This window comes from Haliotis asinina, chromosome 10 (genome assembly GCF_037392515.1).
Source record: "Haliotis asinina isolate JCU_RB_2024 chromosome 10, JCU_Hal_asi_v2, whole genome shotgun sequence".
NCBI lineage: Eukaryota > Metazoa > Mollusca > Gastropoda > Lepetellida > Haliotidae > Haliotis > Haliotis asinina.
The window spans coordinates 4,484,972-4,498,972 of NC_090289.1; the positions used below are offsets into that span (position 1 = coordinate 4,484,972).

Sequence of the window (14,001 nt, forward strand, 5' to 3'; positions counted from 1 at the left end):
AATAGAAACGTGTGTATTTCTTGTTTGACAACGAATCAGACTTGTCATTTCCGAATATTAATCTTACTTATTTTTTACAATTAATGTTATTATTTTATATTTTGTTAATTTATAAAGAATATTGGATTTTAGATATGCTATTTTCTAAACGCACAGTAATATGTGCATACAATCCTGAGTTACGAAATGAGACATGGCATGGGGAGTGCTCGCCAAGTACAAATATCATGCGTCAAAAGTATTGCACCTAGGGCAAAAGCAACACACGCGTGTTTATATGTTTTCTTTTTAGTTATTTTTATAGAGTGAGTTTAGTTTTACGTCGCACTCGGAAATATTCTAGCTTTAAGGCGGTCTGTAAATAATCGAGTCTGGACCAGAAAATCAAGTGATCAACAGCATGAGCGTCAATCTGTGCGACTGGGAACCGACGACATGTGTCAAGTCAGTGAGCCAGGCCACCCGATCCCGTTAGTCGCCTCTTACGACAAGCAGAGTCGCCTTTTATGACAAACATGGGATGCTGAAGGCCTATTCTACCCCGGATTTTCACGGGTCAGTTTCTTTTATATAGTTACTTTGATAAATATAGAGGAAATCAAGGAAAACACTGGCATCATGATGCATACTGTCATTAAAGGGTCTCAACACGATGTATTTAATCATATAGTGTTATAGTGAGGGAGTTACGTCTGGACCAGGCAATCCCGTGATCAACAGCATGGAAACCGATGACATGTGCCAACGATGGCAGTGATCCTGACCACCAGTTCCTGTTAGTCGCCTCTTATGCGTATAGTGTTATAGATAAGATACGTAGCGTTCACAAACGAACAGCGTTCATGTTAGTGAACGCTATATGTATCTTAAGTAATAGTTTTAAGGCACCGTTACTGACAGTATATACCTTGATGCCAGAATTTGGCGAAAGAGGCACCTGTGGAGGAAAGATGAAAAACTTAAAAATCATATGAAATAATTCAACTAGTATCACCAGTTTTAAGATGCGTTGTTAGTCACAATCTGCTGTGCGATGTCAATAAACTGTCATAGAGTAGGCAAGAAGCAGTAAACTTCTTTGATTGGCATTCTAGATACTGGGTACATGAAGGGTGAGAAATATATTATATATACAGCCTCTTTATTCTGTATGGGCAACGTTTCTTCACTTGCTCGACATTCGACATTAGAAGCTACCTCGAAACGTAGCAGAATGAAGAAATTGAATATCCATAAATGTAGTCCTCATCCTTCAAGAAGCAGTAAAATAACACATGAAAATATGATTCCGTAACATTACTGACGAAGTGCCGTTTTCGCCTGTACTTTAGCTTCCCCTCGACGTAAACACATGGAAACATTAGGAAATCTATAAGACGGGTGCATTTATGTCATCATCATGTTTTATCTTGCTGCGTCCTTTATCAGTTTCATTGTCTATAGCATATAATAGTAGTTGTGACGAATGCAGTATATATCTCGCACGCCGAGAAAATCCGCTACGTCACTTCCTCTTTCCTTAGCAGCATCTGAGAAGGTAGCATGTCTTGTGGAGATTTCGTCTACCAATCCGTATATTATCTTGTCAATCTTGCATTAATTTGTTATGACATGTGAATAAAGTCAATAATTTATGTCTTTTCAGACTTCTCTTCCACGATGAGAGCCAAGGTAATTTATTTTCAATCATTTGAGATGACTGAAGTTCTTTTAGAAATTTGTCAACACGAGGTTAGAATCGCAGTTGTCACAAGCGGTCTGCCTTAACACAGTACAGTGTGAACTGGTTTTGGTTAGGTAATTAAGATCACGAATCAATCACTCTCTTGCATTGCTTTCTGAACAATGCAGTAGGCCCCATGCAGTATTCCCGGAACAGTTTGTAGAGCGTTAGACAAATGGTCAGACTGCGACTCCACATGTCGTTAAATGCCTCCCCAATCCATAGAGTTTTGCGATCAAACATCCAGTTTCTATCAGTTGTAATCTACATTTTGAGGAAAATGTGATTTTTGGCGTAGTTTCGCAGAGGAACAGGCTGCTGCACTTAGCTGTACTGTCTTAGCAAAGAAATATTGCAGATAACTTCGTAAATGACGACCAAAGGTGTTTGATGAAAGCACCGATACTGTGGTAAATTTTGTTTCATAGTGCATCAAGCACAACCCAGGGAGTGTAGAAGATCTGTGATGGTATCTCCTCGTTATGATTTCTAATGAAATCAAACCGAATTGCTGAGATCTTTGTACTTGCAAACAGGGAAGTAGGTGAAACAGTATCTTAGATCAGGCTAAAACGTCACCATAGCAGAACGGCCCCTGGCGAAAACGGCACCATTTGCACATAATGGCACCTCGCCTTGGCGAAAACGGCTACAAATGTTATGGCGAAAACAGCACCAAGTGAACATTTCTTAGTTTTACTTTTGTGAAATTAAAAAAAATATATATAAGGTATACATGATGAAATTCAAACCTTACCTTAGGGGTAAGTATGATCAACTGAGCATAAAAGCCGAGACTTAGAAGTGGAGAAGGATGAGGTGGGTCACTGACAAAGTAATTAATGAAACACTCACCATCCACCGACAAAGAGATAATTGGATTGCAGTATGGTTAGATAATGAATGTGTCTACTCTTCCGACAGTGATTTGAAAGTACGTCCTATACCCAAGCGGCTTGCAGTATGTTTAGGTAATAAATGTGTCTGCTCTGCCAACAGTGATTGAAACCATTTGCTCAACTGGAATCACTCAATCTCGATGTCCAAATTTAACTCATTCGTGTGAAGCGTGTAAATCTGAGGGAAAAGGTCCCTAGCTCATTTTCATCTTCAGTGTTTTAACTTGTACCGACGCTTATCCCTGCATGTAGCTTGGTGTGGAGTTCTTGATGCAGCCTCTTTGTAATGGATGACCCAGTAGTATGAGGTGATACATAGGAAGTGTTCATGGGGCTCTGAAAGTGTTCGTATTAGGTTGAGACGATATTTGTCAATATTTCAATGAGCTGTATGTATCCTAGTAAGATATTGTACATAATGATTAATCATTCAGAAATATCTTGAAATGAGACATTTGGGGGCTTATAAGGTATTAAATTCAGTGCCTTTTCTTGCATTTGAATCTATGGAATGAAATGACATCAATGATGGCAATTCAGCGGAATGATTATCTGTGATTTCAATGCTAAACTGAGATGTCATGTCTACAAATCTGTTTGCTAGTAAATTAGTATGGTTTCCATAGGACGGTCTTAGTTGGGTGTTTTATGTTTCTCACTTCCAATTGCAGTGGAGAAAGAAGCGCATGCGAAGGCTCAAGCGTAAAAGGAGAAAGATGAGGGCAAGGTATGGACTTCGTGTTTTGACTGACACATTTTGAAGAGAATGGGGTCTTATATGGATTTCTGGATAAGAGGTCCCTGTGTAACCACATTTTCGTATACGTTTTGAGACATCATGAATTAGTCTGTTTTAGCTTTGTGCTATATCTTTGCTTGGAATTCTTCACTAAATCAACTGCTATTTTGTCAAAACAGTTGATAAGCTGCAATCACATAGCTGGGATGCAGCCATTGTCAAGACTTGTTTAATTCAGCAAATGAACCTCTCTAAGGGCCCATTACTACAGTCACGTTGGTGAGAACTGTCCACATTTAGAAAGCTGTATGACGATGCCCTTATGGCTAGAAGTGTTCCCATTGCTTGATATTCGTTAAAACTAACACATGTTGATCAAAATTGTTACTTTCTTGAACTTAAATCTGCCCACAAGCAACATGTGGGTCATGATTGCACTCCAAACCGTCTAAACTACCCATCAAAAGTTTGCTCACTAGTGTAAATGTAGACACCTTTCTCAGTATAAATTAGATTTTGCAAAAATATTTGATACTGTCTAATAGTACTGTTTACATGAACATACCTATTTTATAACAAGTTTGTAATGTTGAAAAGATAGTCTTGAGTTCAGTAAAAAGTGAAAATTGGTGAATTAACAAGACTTTACACCAAAATGCAGTTGATCACTTGCACCATATTTGCACAACTTGATGCATGATCCTCATGCATTTCATCTGCATAAGGTTTGCAGTTGGTTCACCCAAGTTAGGTAACCAATTTATCTTCCATGTTACCTTGTCATTTTGTATATGATTTTAGCGAGTCTTAAACTTTTGATGGGTAGTATATTTAACTGGGATGGAAGAACTTTGTGTACGCAAACCCAAGTATTGACAGAGGGTGTCGGAAATTGCATAGTTTGTCACTGAAATTTATCCATTGTTTCAACCACTCAGTATTGGATTTCTTATCAATGTTTCAGATCAAAGTAGATGCCCACATCCTGCCCTGATGACTGTACAGACTTGCGTCGGTATCCCATCCAGCATCAACCTTCATTCATGGCAAGTTGCACCACTGAGTTCCAGACTAGCACCACCAGACTATCATATCAGCTTCTGTCTCCACCTTGAATGGAGCAGGGCAGCAAGAGAGGACAAGAAGAAGAGAATAAGAGGAAGAAGATTATGTTAAAGCGTGGACATTCTCCAGGTTTTGCATCTTGGTGTTGTGGCGTGTGCAGATATTGCACAGGTCCAGCACTGGCTCCTGTCCTGCAAGTGACTAACATTACCCCAGCAACAGCAGCAGTAGCAACAGCAACAACACGTCTCTGTAGGTACGGGGCCAGAGAATGAGATAGTCAGTAGGAGATGGGCTCTGAAGGAGCATGGATTGATTGTGCTTGTGTAGGACAGTATCATCAGTCCCAGGTGTAAGAGCATAGGGGTGACTCCCCAGGTTCTGCATAGGCCCCAGTTGCCAAGGAGACACTTAAGCTTGTAGGCCAGGGGCTTGGTGGATGGAGGGGTACACCATGATGATGATGATGATGATGATGATGATGAATGTCAGTGCGTGTTGGTTGTGTGACTGGCAGGCACGACACACCCCCTCTGTTCACTGTTTGGAACTCTGTTGTGTGAATGTTATTCATCACTGTAGCAAGTGTGTATGGTTGCATCAGGGAAAAATAAACAATGTACAGATCCCAACTAAAATAAATGTTAAATCTGTGCAGTTTCTCTCGTTCTGTTTACTTAACTGACCAATTTTCTCAAGGTACACAGGTTTTAGAGCAAGATAACAAGGTATTGTCGGGGAGGGGGTTGTTTAGGTTATTTTTTTCCATTTAAGATGAAAATGCCCATTTCCACAGTCCAAAGAAAGGTTTGTACGTGAAAAATAGGTCTTTATATCCACCGCAATGGGGGTATTGTGCAATGTGCTTCAGAAGTCAAAGATCAGCCATTTAGTTAACCTGGTCGAAATTAGGATGAGTTCATGCACTGTCCTGTCTGACTCAACAGCAATGGATGAACACCTGAACACCCTGTACTTAGACTTGACTGAAAGCTTCAATGCTTGGCTCTCCATCTAAGTTTTCTTTTTATTGTGTCGGAGACACACGTACAGATTTGGATATTTTAGGCTTCACAGATTGACAAGCTTAAGGTTGCAAAATACATTGCACTCATCATTGAATCAACACAAATAGAGCGCTTGTCTGTTTACAATACGGCTTAAAAATATTCACTGAAGTGCATATTCAACCGGCACACACACACACCTTTTCTCGGTGTTTACTTTGCTCTTTCATTAACACATTGGTGTTTGAAACATTTAATAGGCGTTACGGTTTTTTGTTAAGCTGGTAAAGTGCCGACAACCTTTCGGTGTAAGTGAAGACTCCCTACTTGTTTAGTTACTCCACTAAATAGCTAACTTATTTCTTCACTGCTCATTTATGAGGCAATCATACTCCAGGAAGCCTGTTCAGCAATAGCAGCACATAAACTCATCTTTTGGGAAAATGTATTTGACACTTCCGTTACGGTATGCTCAGCAGTTTGCCGATTTTTGCCGATTTGTGCATATCTGTGTATCCTCGTCTAGTTTCGAGGTCAAGAACAGCACGAGTGTGAATGGGTTTATGTCGCTTTTGAGGAATGCCAGCAATGTCTGGTGTATGGAATCTGCGTGTAAAAAGTCGTAGTGGTCAGCGCATGAACATGAACCACGATCCAGCATGCTGGTGATGAAAGGCAGTGTGGTGGTAAAGTATCCTCTGAGTGTAGTGTTTTGTGTCGACCATGTACGCACACATCAGTGTCCTGCTATCTAGTCATACTAGCTGTGCCTGATAGTTACCGCAGAGTAATTCGCTAGCCCGAAGTTACAATGTGGACACGCGTTAGATCATGAAGCTGCTAATACAATGAACACTGGAGAAATGTACTGGCCCGACTAGGATTTTACTATCCGTTGGCTGGCGAGTTGGTGGCTATTTCGCACAGTTTGTGCACCTGCCTTTCTTAAAAAAGCTGTGTCTGCCCCTGTCTGAGCGTGTCCTCGAAAACAGTGGACCATAATCAGTCCCATAACCTTCAAGGATGGTTATATCTCTGTTGGCTTCACACCGCGATCTTCAATGCAGCTATGTCTCAACGACCTGTGTCCCGTAGAATCTGGTCAGGCAGTGAGCGAGTGAGTTAAGCTTTTCGCCGCACTCAGCAATATTCCAGCTATATGGCGGCGGTCTGTAAATGATCTAGTCTGGACCAGACAGTCAAGTGATCAACAACATGAGCATCGATCTGCGCAATTGAGAACCGATGACATGTTTCAACCAAGTCAGCAAGCCTGACCATCCGATCCCGTTGGTCGCCTCTTACGACAAGCATAGTCGTCTTTTATGGCAAGCATGGGTTGCTGAGGGCCTATTCTACCCCGGGACGGTCAGGCAGTGGTTGACCGCTGTGTTGCACGTAAGTGATTAATGCCACGTATTGTTGTGGCCAATCCTCAAGATCATGGGCAGGTTGGAGACTGGGAACCAAAGGATGGACGTCACTTGAACTCGGGGAATCAGAGAGAATGTTTTCACGCCGGAAAACGATCTTGCGTCAGGGGAGTAGTATAGGGAATGACAGTTCTAAAACACTTTCAAGAAAAGTCTCTACAAAGCCTTATTTACTAAATAAGGCTTTGGTTGGGCCCTTAGATCTTGCTACTATTACCCCTACTACTTAACGTGTGTTGGAGGTAACACTGTGCCGTACGGTACGATCAATAATTCTTCTCTTACAAATCCCCTACCCGGCCCATCCCTCAAGTAGTACAAGTTAGGTTCGTCGGCTTTCATATCCACTTTATCTATGTTGTAAGTTTTGACTGACCATATAGGATCGGTGGCCCGCTTACGGCTATCACCCTCGTGTTCCCCTGGCTGGTATAGATACCTCACTAGGGCCCTATCTGGTATCTGTTTCTCCTTCCCACACAATGGAGCGGCCGACTCTGCAACTATTGATTTTAGTTTGATAGCGTCTGCCGGTTTCTTACCGGTGAGACGGGTGACTTCATGGTTGATTGCCGACACCACCTTGGGTAACCTCGTGACCCATTCAGTCGATCGTTTTCCAGCGGTGGCCATCTCCCTAGCATACTGATGGCCGAACAAGCGCTCAGCCAAAGTCCTATTAAATCTCTCAACTATGGCTTGGCTGCGATGGGCTCCGGCCGTGCCACGCCTGACCTTTGTATCGTGTTTGGCTAGCAGTTGTGACACGGCACCCATGAACTCCCGTCCGGGTCAACTTGCAGCTCTGTTGGCCACGTCAGCGGACTGCGTTTGTATATGCGTTCGAATCCTCTGGCTACCTGAGCCGAATCTTTCGTGGTCAAGGGTTCGGCTTCCTTGTAACGACTGGCTACGTCCACTACGGTTAAGGTATACTTGTACCTCTTGTCGTGGGGTAGGAACAGTAGGTCTGCCTGGTGAACGCTATTAGGTATGTTAATACCGAACCTCCTTCTAGGCACGTAGCGTGGTGCCGGCAAATAGATCTGCCACAGGGCTTGTTTTTCAAGCCACGCTTTGGCTTCCTCCGGGGGTACTCGCGCTATTTTAGCTAGCTTATCTACTGCGCTAGCTCCTTTCCAGTACCCACGCGGGCTGTAGTAAATAGCCTCAAATTTTTTCATGTCCATACGCGTATGTGTTTATCCCATCAATAGCTATCCAACGTTTCGTGTCCATAGGCGACAGGGACGTCTTGTTTATAGTCAGTCCGTATATCTTATGTCCATCACTTCTAAGTGTGTTCATTTTATGCCTAAAGGTACGGGTCTTGAACAGGGCTTCCTTGAATCTGGCGTGTTTGATGTGTTGTTTCACCACATACTTCTTAACCCCCTTAGCCTTCCGGATCTCACTATTGTCGGCTTTCAGTATGGAGTACATCTTAGGTCTCAAACCTATGTACTCGGCTATGGGCGTGCCAGCACACTCGTCCTTCATCTTACCTAGGACCTTTTTATTTACCGTACTGTGTATGGCATGGGTCTTAGGGTAGTCGCTGGTGTCGTATAAATCGAGGTGTTTTTTCATGTCCTCGTACACGTCCTCGGTTCGAATCTCCATCAGCAGGGAATCCGTGTCAGTGTACAGCACTTCACACCTGTCACCGTACTGTTTCTTGAGCTCGTTGTAGTAAAAGTCGTACATCAGGTGTTTGGATAAATCGAGGATGCTCATCCCCACGTAAACAGGCCGGTTGAATTTTATGTGGCTTTTCTTCATGTGTAGGGCAACCAGGTTGTCTGTGAATATCTTACTACGGTTGAATGCCGGACTGGCTATCAATCTCCTGAGCTTGTCTTCCTCACTCGACCGAACCAGCTTCACGGTCACACGTTTCCTCAGGTTCTCCATAGTCTTACCAAACACCGAGTTGTTCATGAGCTTGTAGAGATTTTTCTCAAAATCACTGGTGGCTTTTTTTCGTAGGTCTGTGTTCATTCTGATGTAGGGCTCCATCCATGGGCTCTGGTCGAACATGAGCACCCTGTGTATTTTGGTCAGCCTCATACCCAACGACAGGTACAGCTGTAGGTTGCGATAGTGAACGATGTATTTGGTCTTATTCATTAAGTTAGGCACGAGTTTTTCAACGTCTGTCACACGCCCACCTGACAAGTTATGTTGGTACTCAGACATCCAGTCTGGGTTAACCCTCATACGTTCGGGGGCCAGGGGGTAGCTGTTGTGCGATGTGTGTAATTCCTTGGTATACTCTAAGTCAACCTCGAGGATATAACCTTTGTTCGAATCTGGTGCAACCCCCATAACATCAACGTGGGGTACCCATTCGAATCCCCCTGTAGGTAGATACTGGCTCATGGCCCAACCGTACAGGTTGTTTGCGTCGAGGTAGAGAATGTGATTGGTTGGTTTGTTAGGATCGTAACCTTTCACGTATTGATTATTTGCTTTCGCGTATCGTTTGGATGCCATGGAAATCCCACCTCGCAAGCCTTTCTCAATGAATAGGTGCATGTCGTAATCTGTGAGTAATTCCAAATTAACTCCGGTCTTTTTAAGCAAGGCGTCCCACGACAGACCTGGGCTGGTGTAATACCATGCGGGGTCGAGTTTATACTGCTTGAAACACGTCCGCCTAAACGTCTCAAACACGTCGGCTAACAGCAGTACATCTGTCCTCAAGTACAGGTCGTGATAATCACCCAGGTTCTTACAACCCAGTTTATTCCATACGTTAGTCGCGTGCGAGTAATCATCTCGTGAGACGGACGCCTCATTCAGCTTGCTATAAAAGCAGTCAATAGGTGGTAGTCTGGTCTCGGTGAACTTGACCCAACTATCCATGTACTCATAGGGGTACACACCCTTCCTCATAAGCAGGGGTCTAGTCTCGGCGTCTGTGTATCGATCGGTGATAGGGAAGGTATTGTTGGCCTTGACTAGACTGTCGAGTGACGACAGGAGGAACTGAAACGAGTCAATGAACCCAAGTCCGTTTAAGCTGAAGGAGATGTATCTCTCCATGTTGTTGGGGATGCACGTTATATTACCATCGATTTTCGCGATGGCCTGCATGATCAAGTGTGAGTCGTACCCTCTCAAGTTGTGAAAGACAACGGGGATGTTTATTGTCTTAGGGTTGATTTTAAGCTTGAGGTTGCACGCGTTGTGAGCGGCGCCTCTATACTTACCAGTTATGTGGCAGTGATCTCTCACCGAATCACCGTTAAGTGGTGAGTCACACACGTGACAGTTAGTGCTACGCTTGTGAGCTAACTTGTCGTCTTGGGTCAGACGCATGGGAGCGATTTTATACAATGCATTCCTAATAATTTTTTCTTCCTCCTGCAAACACTTTAGAAACCTTTCAGCCGCGTCAGGGCCCCTATACACTACCGGAGCTTTCGTTTCCCCGTCACAACGGACGACAATGTATCCAAACCCACAGGCTTTATGCTCGTGTGTTTTGTGGGTGAAGCTACCACTGGGGGGTGTGGGGGAATCCCCCACCACCAAGGCTTCGAAGTCGGCGTATATGATATAAGGCACAGACATTTGGTTCTTGTGGTTACTGAATTTTAGGATATTATCACCTTCCTTAGGCATGTCGACTCGTATAGCCGTCTGCCCCACACCTTGGCAATCCTCCCGGTGGGATTCTAATAAATCAGCTCGACTGAAACCGTGTAGGCATCGTACACAAAAGTGTTTTTCCCCATCGTGTTTCGACTGGTCGTGCAACAACCGGCTGAGATGTTTTATCCACGTGTAGTGATACTTGTCACCTCGTTGGATCATGAATATATTGATAACTTGACGATCCTTCACCGGGCTGACCCTGTGTACTATTGTTTTGTTACCTTCGTGTCCAAAGACATTTATAGCCAGATTATTCTGTTTTTCTACTTTAGTGATCTGGGATATGGGGGTGGGTTCATCTATACCATCCCAGTTGAGCCCATCATCCTGAGGATAATTAGAAGGCCTGTTCGGATTAGTGTCAGCTGGAAATAAGGCTGACCTGATAGCTAACCTCAGGCAATCGTTTCCTCTATTCTTAACGTTTACTATGGCATGTTTGTTCCTATAGTAGGGAGGCAAGGCTAGGTATGACCCGCCTCTGAACGGCACGTAGTTAGCTATGTCTAGATAGACATTATCGATTTTATCTACAGCCCACCCGGACCCCAAGTGTGTGTAGCGTTCTAGGTATTCTCGTATCTGCTGAAAACTGGTATCGATTGATGCGTCAATGGTCTCTGTATGTGTGACGACCTCTTGTTGACCTCGGAAGTAAGGCTGAACATACTCAGTGGCCCCTGTGGGGCCCCCAACCTGCTTATCGAGCGACATTTTCACTGTGATCTGAAACTTGATACTTCCTAGGTTATTTAGTTCCTGGTTGACCTTATCAGCTATCAGAGGCTTGATATCTGTAATGTCTATGTTTCTATCAACGTGCATGCGCCAACCTCTCAAATAGTTGCCTACAGCGCGCTCAGTGCGCACGAACTGTAGGTCAATAGCTCTATTCTGTCGTAATAATTCTACAAGCTGTGGTTTTCTCATACGGGAATACCCGCCTAAACCCAAATCCTGTGCCTCGGCTTTCAGTTGTTTTACAGTGGGACGTGCTACGGGGGCATGTGATAACAATGCGGTTAACCCGGCTCTCCCCAGGTTTGAATAACCCGTGTATCCAAGCTGTTTTGCTTGAGCTTTTAATTGTTTTACTGTAGGAGGGGCTTCTAAACCTAATAATCTCAACAATGCTGACTTCCGCATTCGAGAATACCCGATCACACCTCTCTGTTTTGCGACCCGCTTCAGCTCGCGCACAGTAGTCATAGTGTTTACACCTAAGAGAACCAATGTCTAATTGGTTCACAGTAAAGGGAGGTAACCCTTAAGTGGCTGTTTCACGCATTGGAGTCTATCTTGAGCAGTCGCCTACGTTCTTTTATGTAGCCCTTTTTATTCTCGTAGATGAGTTGATGTCTGACTACGTTCGCTCCGTGAGCTTTACATAGACAGTAGTGTCCTTTAACCCCGATACCACACACAGAACACGTGTAGTTAGGACTTCCCATATGGAAACAACAGAACCCCTGATTCCTGCATTTCCTACCACAGGCCTCGGTCTTCCCCATAAGTATGTATTCGCATCGGTATGGAGCGGGTCTCATGTTTACTTATATAGGTATTTTAATTTAATTGCTTAGCAACCAACGCAGTAGCTGCTATACCCAACACTATGAAGCCCAGTTCACGATTCATTTGTCCCTTGGATGGTGTGTAGTACTGAGCGAGTGTGGGTTTATTGAGCGGTTCCAATCGTTTACCAGTTAGTAGATAGTATTCTTTCATTGCTTCATCGACATCGATGAATGTTTGAACGGCATGGTTTTCACGCTGGAGTTGTTTGTTAATAAAATCGATCCTCTGGAGGCGTTTTTTAGCGTACTCGGCCTGTGCCTTTTGTAAGTTCTCAGTAGCTAGATCGTGCCGCTTCCTTTCTTCCTGTATTTCAGCCGCGTGATCATCTCGTAGTTTCGAGAAGAGGAAATTACTCCCGGAAAATGCCAGGGCATTCACTAACGCCCCACCGACCATCATAGCTATCGTGGCCATCCCTATATTTATTTCATTATATTATCAGGTATTATCCCTTGTTTTACTAGGATGTCTTTTGTGGCCATCGCCATACCAAGGTTCATTATGAGCATACCCATATCCTGCAGGTTGAAATCTAGCTTGATAGTTGGTTGTTTAAGCACCATTTTAGTCAACCGAGCGTACCCTACTGCTAGACTGGCGACCACTGTGGCGTGGTATGCGTCGTTGACGAACGTTTTCCCCTCAGACATTATGTATATATAAAAATATTTTAAATTATAACATGATATGCGGGTCGACAGTGGGGCCTGCTGGCGGCGTGGGGGTACCCCCCACACCCCCAGAGTTTCCCTCACTGTGGGAGGGTACCCCCACGTATAACCATGTTATAACCACGGCAGCAGTTACGCCTACAGCCAACAACAGTCGGGGGTTGGTCACTTTATGTTGGTTACACCACCGTTTTTTACCGGCAGCTACTCTCTTAGGATTCTTCTGCCTGGTTACTGTGGGGGGTACCCCCACTGAAGGGGTTTCCACCGTCACCTCGGGACTCACTGTTGGGGGAGGGGTCTCCTCCATCACTGTTGGGGGTACCTCCACTGGGGTTTCCTGTGCAGCATCCATCTATACTATTATTATTATTCTTTCTCTCAAATTGACAATGTTTTGCCGTGATAATCGCCGCCGTCACTGGAGCCAACAACATACCATATTTGTGGTACAGCCCGCAGCTGATAGAACTCACGGCGTGTTCGATAAAAGGGTCTTTCTCGAGGTCCTCCCACAGGTAAAGTCGGCGCTCTGGTGGAATGGGAAGGAAGTGTGATACAATACCGGTGTATATCTGGGTCATAGCCGATCCTATTGTCTTCGTCATTTCTGCTCCGAGCCGGGACTCGTATCTAGCGTACAGCTTATCGATTTCTTCGGCTGACATTTTGTGAATTATATCCGGAGTGTAGTCTCCAAAGTAATCTTTGGCTTTGCCACCAACAGCCAACGCCACCAGTTTCTCTCGCTTATCATCAGTGGGGCCTGCCGGCGGCGTGGGGGAGACCCCCAACTGTTCGAGCAATTCCTCACACTCCATCTTATAATATAACAAGTAAGATTTAGTTTTAACTATATAATACCCGATGCAGACAAAACACAGAGAAATGAAGGTTAAGTTGCACGCGACAAACACTTCAAATATCATAGCTATATATGCTTAGCTTTAGCTTAGCTTTGCTTAGCTTTGCTTAGCTTTGCTTAGCTTTAGCACACCCTATATGCTACTGGTTGGTCGGTTTTTAGAACGAGCTTAGCGTGTTTAGTTTCAGCGAGCTGTTTCTTCACCCGTTCCCGTTCTAATTTACTCATCACATCGTTCTCTCTCAAACACTCCTCGAACGAATCCCTGTCCTTGCAGTGAAATAAGGCCACCCATCGCGTCTGCTCCCTGAGGTCTTTCAACACCGAGTTGAACTTCTGCGTTAGCACCCAGACGCTG

General features: G+C 44.1%; 1 long non-coding RNA gene across 1 annotated transcript; it reads left to right on the top strand.

Annotated features, from left to right (window-relative positions):
* Positions 1-1,432: 1,432 nt before the first annotated feature.
* LOC137298119 (uncharacterized) lies at positions 1,433-5,083 on the top strand. The gene is made up of 4 exons (XR_010957718.1): positions 1,433-1,537; positions 1,646-1,671; positions 3,294-3,349; positions 4,326-5,083. It is a non-coding gene; the product is annotated as an uncharacterized lncRNA (long non-coding RNA).
* Positions 5,084-14,001: the final 8,918 nt, after the last annotated feature.